We start from the raw sequence: 10,728 nt of genomic DNA, 5'->3' as shown, positions 1-10,728 counted from the left end.
GCTGGGCCTTCACACTGGAACCAACTTATTTTTAATCCCACCTGTTTTCCGGCAGTCAGCTAGAGCTTCCTCAGACAGCAAGCACTGAAATCAGAGTTAAAGCACCAAATTAACTCCAACTTTCTAACTTTACTAAATCCTATTAATGCATTAAAACACAACCACAGCCATCCTGCAAGGACCATTAAAAAAAAAAAAAACAACTGGCCTAAAACAGCTAAACTTTAATGGTCTCGATAGTTTAGCATCCAGAACACAACATCTGCTTAAGCTCCCGTTCTCACTTAAACTGTCAGTAACTTAGAAACACCAGAGACTGGTTTAATTCTTCTGCTCACCTATAAAGCTCTTAACCGTCTCACCCCTTCTTACCTGTCTGATCTTCTTCTTCCCTATAAAACCTCTCGCTCTCTCAGGTCGTCTTCAGCTGGACTACTTACCATCCCTCCATCTAACCTCCAAGGCTTTGGTGACCGAGCCTTCTCCAGATCTGCCCCTAGACTCTGGAACTCTCTTCCACTACTGGTCAGACAATCCAATTCACTCTCCATATTCAAGTCTAACCTGAAATCTTATCTTTTCGCACTTGCCTATAACCTCCCTCATGCCTTCAATGTCTGACCCTGCCATTGTACAGCATTTCTTATGTTAACTGCTCTGCCTCACCAAACTCATAACCTGCCCCGAGTCTGCTATGCTCCTTCATGTGACCTCCCATATACTGCCTTGTCTTTTTGTTTGTATTATTGTGCTCTTGTTGTCTGTGTTAAGTGTGTTATCTATGTACTTTGAATTGTAAGCGTCTTTGGGTCCTTGATAAAGCGCTATATAAAAATAAAGGACTATTATTATTATTATTACTTCCCAAGATCTTCTGTCTCCTGTGGCTGCTCTGGAAATGAACTGTGGTTCATTTAACCGGTTTTACAGAAAGTGTAGAGGTAAGAATATCTCTGGTTCTGTATTATTTAAAGAAAGAAGCTACACCAGCAATTTCGTTTGTCTTGGCTGTCATGACGCAGTTGATTAGGTGGCTCATTACTGATGCATTATGGGAAGCTTATTCTCCCGGTTCACACCTGACATTACCATAACACGTGTTGGGTGATGTGACCATAACTGGACAGTGCCAAGTTCATATGTTAAGTGATCATATGCATCTTTGGTAGAAATCGTCCTCCCGCCCTTTTCTGATCCCACCGTCACCTCAGTGAACCTGTTTATTCTCCCTCCGAGCTCCGGGGAGTCAGAACAGACGACACAGAGGCATCAATGTTCAGAGACACAAGTCAGAACAGTCTTTTTATTCGTGGAGGAGTATAGATAAGTCGCAGAAATTGTAAGTGCAGTTTGAGTTTGACACTTATAGATTACAGGACGTTGCCACTGAGTAGTTCAGAGCTGCCAGGCAGGTGTTTTCTCCCTTATTGAAACAGTCAGTGGTGAGAACATGTGCTGAAAGATGCAGGATGTTTCACACTATATTACATTGCTTAACATTACTGTGCTCACAGTACGGCTTATTTTACAGAAAATTCAAATTGCCCTATTAGGGAAATTCCTTTCACTGACCATCCCCAGAAGTGCTTCTGTCTTCGTGGAGCACTGATGAAAGTCTGTTGACTGAAATGTTTGCTTGTGCTCAAATGGTTCCCTGCATGGTGAAATGGTTCGTCTGATTGATGGAGAACGTGTTACATAGAACCATATACAGCACCATAAGGGTTTCATTTTATTGTTAGAAGCTTGACTTCGCAATAGGAGCAGAACCCTTTTGGTGGTATATAGAACCCTTTTTAAAAAGATTCTATATAGAATTACATACAATCAATAAGTATATTGTATCAAGTGAGAGATTATATATATCTATATCTATATTTCTTAAAAAGTGGGACCACCACCCCAGTCTGCCATTCCAGGGGGACCGCCCCAGATGTCCACGCGATGTTGCAGAGGCGTATCAGCCAAGACAGCCCTACAACATCCAGAGCCCTCAGGTATTCCGAGCAGATCTCATCCACTCCCGGTGCTCTGCCACCAAGGAGTTTTCCAACCACCTTGGTGACCTCAGCCCGAGTGATGGACGGACCCTTCTCTGGTCCACTTTTGACAGCGTCCAGTTTAAGCCCTTGGTGCACTGACGTTATGGCTGTAGCTACCGTTTCATGTCATGACAAGTTGTGAGTCATCCATCCATCCATCCATTATCTAAGCCGCTTCTCCGTCAGGGTCGCGGGGGGATGCTGGAGCCTATCCCAGCAGTCTTCAGGCGGAAGGCAGGATACACCCTGGACAGGTCGCCAGTCCATCGCAGGGCAGAAGTTGTGAGTCATGTCAACCTTCAAATACCTCTTTATGCAAGAGTGACCGAAGGACAAACACTGGCTGGACGGTTTTAATACAAGGTATTTGTAATGTACAAACATTGTTAAAGCCTAATCAGAGTAATTCCTTCACTTTCAGTGAGAGTCTGCTTGGTCAGTGACACAGTGCTTTGTAGACGGACAGGCACTGAGTGAAAGAGCGTGTGTGATTTGTCTCTGTTCCACTAGAGGGAGACAGGTACACAGATATGTTTAAGCACTAACCTGTGCTGGACTGCAAGCCCTCAGAACCAGCGCTGCTAAGTCTCTGCACTACAATATTACAGTGTAAAAAGCTTGTTACTCATTTGGAGCTGCCCATTTTTAAACATTAAGGCTTATAGGTCCATATTAATGCCCTTTGTTTTGGAACGAGACGTCCAACAAACCCACATAGGTGTGACAGCCAGGTTTCCACATAATTTTGGCCATATAGTGTATAAATACTCAAAAAACGTGTCGTTTCATTGGTGGTTTTGATTAGTGAATAAAATGGTTATATTTGTATTGTAGACATGATTCCTATCACTACCACTAAAGAAATTAGTGGTCATGAGTTTCTCTACAATTAACCATTTAACATCGCAATGATCTCAATGACTTTGGCTACATCAGCAATTGAATTTCCCTTTCACAGCAGTGAAAGACCAGCACAGCACTGAGTGGCTTGCCTTTGAAATGTACCGTCTTTATTTAAGAGTTGTGTTATTTTGTGTTGGGTGTGAGTTTTGTCAGTTTGGGTTGTGATGGTCAGTGTTAGTGGGGCTTTAATGGCTTTAGGTGACCTCCCTGCTCTTTTCCTCCTTATATATGTGCCTTTTTCTGTTGGTGCTAATAAAGAAGCACTTCTCTTAGCAGCAATGCGGCTTCCTCTAACTCCTCTTCTGCCACAATATAATGAAACACCCCCATTGTGTTCAATAAATAATTAAATTTATTAATGATAATATTCACCACAATCACAATAAACACTTCTGGCAGGCAGTGTAGTTTGTGAACAGTATGATCGTGGTGGTTATTAAGGATTAATTCCACCAATTTTTCTGAAGGTCTGCATAATTCAATCACTGACAGCTCAGCAAAGTCATTCAGAGCGTTTTTATTTTAAAAGGTTTACTGCAAAGAAACTTACCGACTCAGATGTCTTTACAGTGGTGGTGATAGGAACCAGGCGTCGTACAATAGCCTTTTTATTTATTACCCAACACCACCAGTGAACACACGTCTTCTGAGTTTTTCAGTGTGTCGTTGATGATGGTAAAGTAGTGGTAAATCTGAAAAACAAAACACAGTTTTCTTAGGGGATGATCATGTCCAGCATGAACCCCTCCACTATAAATGACCTTTAAAAATAGCATTTAGGCTAAAATATTATGCTAAAACTACTGTAAAACAGTGTCTCAGGCAGCTTATACAAGTTATAAACGTTCAGTGTTATAACTTTCTATGATGTAGGTTTAGAGACATTAAGCTCTTTGATGATAGAGAGCACCTTTGCCAGCTTAATTGTTTTAATAACCGTGCACATGAATGCAGAATTCAGCTGATGTGTGCAGTCATGTGTGAGTATGTTAAGCAATCAGGTTTTAGAACTAGAAAGGAGTGTTGGTTGGCTTGTAAACAACCCGGGACTCAGCCTGGTTTATTGTTTTGGGGCTGGAGGATCTAGGAACCAGCAGATCTTTTAGGACTTTAGTAGTGGTCATTGACGTCTCTTGGTGGGTTGATAGAGCTGGCCAATGTTTCAGTATTTATCATTGTCCTGATAAATTGCGGCCCAATATACCTTTCTACGTACACTGATTAGACATCAGACACAGCAGTGCTGCTGGAGTCTTTAAACACCTCAGTGTCACTGCTGGACTGAGAATAGTCCACCAACCAAAAATATCCAGCCAACAGCGTCCTGTGGGCAGCTTCCTCTGACCACTGGTGGAGGACTAGAGGATGACCAACACAAACTGTGCAGCAGCAGATGAGCTGTCGTCTCTGACTTTACATCTACAAGGTGGACTGACAAGTTAGGAGTGTCTAATAGAGTGGACAGTGAGTGGACACAGTGTTTAAAAGCTCCAGCAGCACTGCTGTGTCTGATCCACTCGTACAAGCGCAACACACACTAACACACCACCACTGCATCAGTGTTACTGCAGTGCTGAGAATGATCAACCATTCAAATAGTACCTGCTCTGTGAGGGTCCATGGGGTCCTGACCACTGAAGAACAGGGTAACAGAGTATCAGAGAAACAGATGGACTACAGTCTGTAACTGTAGAACTACAAAGTGCAGCTATACAGTAAGTGGAGCTGATAAAGTGGACAATGGGTGTAGAAACAAGGAGGTGGTCAGAATGTTATGCCTGATCGGTCTATATAGTTGGAATATCATCAGTGCTTAAAAATCTCTTCGGAACTGCATGTTTGATTAAAAAGAGAACACAATTTGTCCTGTTTAATTAGATTTAGTGCAGCACAGTGTGTGAAATGTTGAATACAAGTATTTGGATTCATAATTTTTGAAAGTGTCTTTAAAATGTGGAACTGATTTGTCTGTTCTAACTTCTCAGATGTCACATTGACACACTGTGAATCACAGAATCATCCGGAAGTATTGTGATATTGTGTTATTTAAATATATTTACTATCATTTTCACTGAATCTGCTCAACAAATGTTTGCTCAGTGACTAGTGTGTGCTTTAAAGATAAGCTGCTGTCAGAAACACTATTACATGAGCTCTTTTAAAAATGCTTAGACAATGGTACAAAGTCAGATATCATCACAGTAGAAGAACCCTTTCTGGTTCTATGCAGAACACTTTTTGAAAAGGTCCTATATTGACCCATCTACAGCACACTCTCCATCAGTCTGAAGAACCCTTTCATGATTCAAAGATCCACTTGTTCTCTGATATCTGCTGGTTTTATGGACTGTTTATTAGAAATGAGCATTTGATCATGTTCTTAGTTTAACATATTAAAACACATTTGACAGCACTGGAGATTTTGGCTGCCCATTATTTTAAATTCCCACAGCCGAATCACTTCATTATGATAAACTGTGAGCTGATATCTGCTGGTTTTATGAATTACTCATTGGGAATGACCATCGTATAATGCTTCAAGTTTTACTAGCCTAGTTTGGAAAGTACCATTGAGAAATGTGAGAATTCTGACTGCCAGTTTGTGGTGTTGTGGGCATCATTTTAGCAGAATGACCTTAAGGTTTTTGAAGTGTCCACTACAAAAAGAACACTGCACACACAAGGAAAGTTCCCAGTGCGCGTCTTTTATTAAGGGTTCAACCAAACAATAATAGATATATTTATTATAGATAGCGCTAATTTAACCACGATTTGGCCAAAGGCAGCTGGTTTAACCGCAGTAGCTGTGAGGGTCTGACAGCGTGGGGGCTGAAGCTGCTGCACTGCTCTGCAGGTGGATGGATACGACTGTCTCATGTCCGTTCAGGGGTCTCTTCCCGTCCGCTCCTCCGGCAATTTCCCATTCACGTCCTCCTCACTGAATAAGAGACTGTGGGCTAATTGTCCTCTCCTTTTCTTCTTCTCTCACCTCGGGAGCTGAACTACCGGAGACCCAGCGGCGCTCGTGGTAAGTGTCCTTTTTCTTTTTTTCATTTACCTCTCTCTGTTTCTCTTTTCCCCTCTGGCATCTTAGTATTTGATTATAGAAAAAGCATATATTAAACATGCATTAAAAACGTCTGTCTCTACCAAACCCCAGTTAATTGGGAAGGACAGAGTACTCACTAGAGTATAGGCTGTGTCCAAAGCGCCTGCTGCCATGTTAAATAGTATGTTAAAAACAGTGCATCACTATTAAAAGTGCTTTCATTAGTGCAGTATGTGGTATTAGATGCAGCCATAAAGAGACAAAATACAGCCTGATGTACAGCATAATGTTAATAGTTATGGCCATGATTCTAAAGGTCAGATTAGGTGGCATCACTGTAGTTTAAAAGTTTTAATGTGCCTTTCATTTTTGTTCGAGAATAATCAAAGATATTTTGATTTAGTTTCTCAAATGACCAAATAAGGAGTAAGAAACTTTATTATAATGACTGAGATCACGAACATAAACAATATTTTTCTCAAATGTTTCTCCTCCTGTAAGCCGTGGGGTTGACGCATGGTGGAACCAGAACTAGCAGTAGAGCCACCAAATGGCTGTTGACCATACATTGAAACAGATGTAGGAAATAGATACAAAGGTAAAAAGCCACAGTGCGGCGATCACGGATGTTGCCTGGCTGCTTCGAACATGCGGCCGAAAAAGAGAATACAAGTAGACAGAGGATAAGCAAGAATGTAGTGAAAACTTTGTTGAACTTTTCAAAAAACAGCAGGTTCTCAAGCTGGGCTTTCACGACTTCTGGCTCACACACCAGCCCTGAGATAATGTGGCCAAACTCAGCTCTTCCTGTTAGCACCAGTACAGTAGATGTGCCAGCTCCTGTCAAAGCCAACAGCCAGACAAAAGTCACATGAATGCGAATCCGTGCATTCGTCATAATGTTCAAGTAACGAGAGGCGTGGCATGTGTAGAGAAAACACTCCAAAGACATGGACGTCACAATCAGCAGTGAGGTGATGATGGCCAGTGAGGTGGTAAAATACTGGACGACACACCCTGCATTGAACTTCAGAGTCTGATGGTTTGCAAAACAATGTAGAGCCGAGGGAGCCACACTTAGAGTCTTTAACAGATCACTCACAATCAGATTCTTCAGGAGTGTGTAGCGTGCCTGCCAGGACAGAGATTCTGACTGCCCCAGTCTCACCAGCAGGCAAGTATTGATAGAAGAGGAAAAAATGAAGAAAATCGCCACCAAAACTGCTGAGACGTTACCCAAGACCTCATTATAGTCGACACTCCAAAACTTGCAGGATGCCACATCAGGAAGCCATGGGAGCGGCAGCTCTGTCCCATTGAGAGATGCTGCTAAAAGCTCAGCACACTCAGCCTGGTGCCTCCGGGTAGCGTTCATGCTGCAGGTTAAGTTTTCCCGGACAGCTGGAGAGGTTGAAGTGGACTAGAAAAGTAGTGGACTGGAGAACTGGAGATGTGCTGAGCTGCGAAATATGCAGGAGAGCTCGAGATCCACCACACCAGTGGAGCTACACCGAAGCGCTCTGCTATAAGTAGTTAGTTCCCTTCCACATGTGGTCCAGAATGATGCGTTCATCTCCTAGCAACAACACTCCTGTAGGGTCTAGCGAATGCAGTGGGCACCGTTTAACACTGAAGTGATTTCATTCAGTAAATCATATTGTTGACATGGTGAGGTCTCTTTCTCTGAAACCGTCAATTAGAGATCATTATCAGGTTCATTTATGGTTGAAAATTACACACGGTCAGTTTTCTGTTTTCTCTCAACCGGTGTGTAAACAAGAATTTTAAATCGTTTATGTTATAAGACGTTAATGCATAATTGCTTAAGTTTACAACAACTAATGTTATTTTAATATTTAAACATGCTACACTACTCAGTTCCAACATCCAGCTTGGATTCCTTTACAGTGTCTAGCCTTTTTTACTGTCTGAAACCAAGTTTTGAATTGTCACCTTCTTCATCAAAAATGAAACTATTGTAGACTTCCACAGCCATCGCGAGTAATAATGCTACCTTTCTGGCATCCCACTTCGTATCCAGTCCCACAGCCTCCAGGAACAGTTGAAATTGCCGTTGGAAAGCGCGCCAATTGCTGTCGACATTCCCGGCCAACTTCAGGTGCACCGGTGGCTTCAATCCGTCCGTCATGTCGCTTCTCACAATCCTCACAAACTCTCAGACTCTGTATTCACAGAAGTTTCACTCCTGGTACCATGTTTTGTTCTCTTTAATAAAGAACTGTATTCTTAATGTTTGCTTTTTTATTTTTTATTCACACAACAGGTTTTGCATTACCATTTGTGCTTTTCTTCCTTCCTCTGCTCCCCCGTGCCCATATCTCCTTTACTGACACCTAGTGTTCTGCAGTAACATACTACCAATCATCACACTTTATGTCGAGAAACATTGTTCTTGAATTGTTGTGCTATTTGATGGTATCCATAGATTCCATCTTCACTTCTGAAAGACTCCGCCTCTCTGTGATGCACATTTTACACCCAATCATGTTACTGACCTGTTGCCAATTAACCACCAGGTGTTTTATAAGCGTTACACTACTTTACCAGCCTTTTGTTGCTCTCGTCCCAACTTTTTGGAATGTGTTGCTGGTATTAAAAATTCAAAATAATAATTCGAGTGAACGTTTTGCAGTTCATACGCGAGTTTTGTGCTGTACATCACGATTTCTTAAATCGTTCACTAGTTTTAATCGTGCACACGTTTTCTTTACTTCGTGTGTACGTTTTTTTATTCGTTATCACGATTTTCTCATTCGTTCTGTTTTATTTTTAGCTGAATGCGCGGTTAGATTAATTAGATGAACAGAGACGCTCATCAGGTCTGAGTTTGATTTGGGGGGTTATGAGGAAACTGCAGCCCCTCTTCACAGCAAACGGCCCGCTGTGTTTCTGCTCCCGGTCAAATGGCGGTGTTAGGGACCATCACACAATTACAGGAAGAAATGATCAGCGTTTAAACCTCCGCACATTAATATTTCTACATCTGATCCACAGATCAGTTAGACTCTCTCTCCGTTTCACCTCGTCCCTCATGAACGTTTCTGCGTGTTTAATTCGAGGTTGTTGAAACGGCGACGCTGATCATTTCTTCCTGTAATTGTGTGATGGTCTCTAACACCGCTGCTCGCCGCGGGAGCAGAAAGCGGCCAGGCTGCGTCTGTATCTGTTAAACGTGATCACGAGAAAGTGCGGTTTAGTGAAAACTGTGGTTTTAGTTTTACTGTCTCCCTTCATTTCACCTCCAAACCGCAGCTTCTCTGATGAATCTGAGGGCCGTTAGCGGTGAAGAGGGGCTGCAGTTTCCTCAAAGCCCCCAAATCAGAATCAGACCTGATCAGCATCTCCATCAGTCAAGTAAGTCAAGTCAAATTTATTTGTGGCGCTTTTTACAGCTGATGTTGTCACAAAGCAGCTTAACAGAATTCCAGTAAAGACAGTTTTAACAAAAATGTAAAATGTTATTATTTCACATCTTTTACACAGTCCTCTATTTTCTTTAATCTGTATTTGTCATCAGGCTTGGCTGATATGTACAGTTGCGTATCGTCTGCATAACAATGAAAGTTAATGCCATGGTTACTTATAACGGTGCCTAACGGTAACATGTATAGTGTAAATAATAATGGTCCTTTGGGAGGACTTTGGGAACAAAGCCCAGACTAATGGACAAGTTTATTATAGTTAAAGAGGGTTTATAATAACTGGCAGTACTTCTTTGAGTAATTTTGAGGGAATTGCATCGAGTGTGCAGGTTGTGCAATTTGCAGAGGAGATGATCTTCTCTAGCTCCAGCTGTGGGAGTGGGTAAAAAGTTTCCAGCCTTTCTCCTACAACTATGTTAGGTTTGATATAAGCCATGTCAGATGACAGCCAAGTTGGATTTAACACTGTGGGTTGAATTTGTTGTATAATATTTTAGATTTTATTATTAAAGAAGTCCATAAAAACTTCACTGGTGAGAGTCGCTGGAATTTGTGGTTCAGTACCTGCCTGATTTTTTGTGATTTGGGAAATCACATTAAACAGAACTCTAGGATTATATTTATTATTCTCGATCAGTGAGGCCGGATATGCTGAGCGAGCTTTAGTGAGAGCATTTCTATCCTCTATAAGGCCGTCCTTCCAGGCAGAGTGGAACACTTCCAGCTTGGTTTGTCGCCATTTCCGCTCTAGTTTCTGAACTGTTTGTTTTAAGGTCCGGGTTTTATCGTTGTACCACGGGGCTTTTTCTGTCTTATCCTTTTTATTTTAAGTGGCGCCACATTTTCTAGAGTAGATCGAAAGGTATTTTCCAGACAATCGGTTAGTAAATCTAACTCCATTGGGACTGATGGAGTGGAGACTGGAGTTGATAGTTCTGGGACGTTTTCTATAAATGGTAGGGTGGTAAAAGGTTTTATTGAGCGCTTTGTAGAAGAGCGAGGGGACGTGTATATATTATGGCTAAGACGTAGTCAAATTCAGCAAACATAAAGTGTGTTAAGTTACTTTTCAAAAGTATTGGCATCCTGAGCTTCAGAACCCCCGGATAAAGTGAGCAGGTTTTCAGTCCTTCACAGTTTTTAAGAGCTTTTGTTTTGAGGTGAGTTTCTGCTTTGTTTTGATCGCAGAGAAGAGCAAACTTCACTCTCTGTGCTGGTCAATGCTGGATGGACTCAGGAGGTCAGTGCAGTTCTACCCTTGAGTGATGATCTCACTGCTGTAATAGTTCCC

Source organism: Pygocentrus nattereri, chromosome 13, assembly GCF_015220715.1.
Source record: "Pygocentrus nattereri isolate fPygNat1 chromosome 13, fPygNat1.pri, whole genome shotgun sequence".
NCBI lineage: Eukaryota > Metazoa > Chordata > Actinopteri > Characiformes > Serrasalmidae > Pygocentrus > Pygocentrus nattereri.
This window is presented reverse-complemented; position numbering follows the sequence as displayed.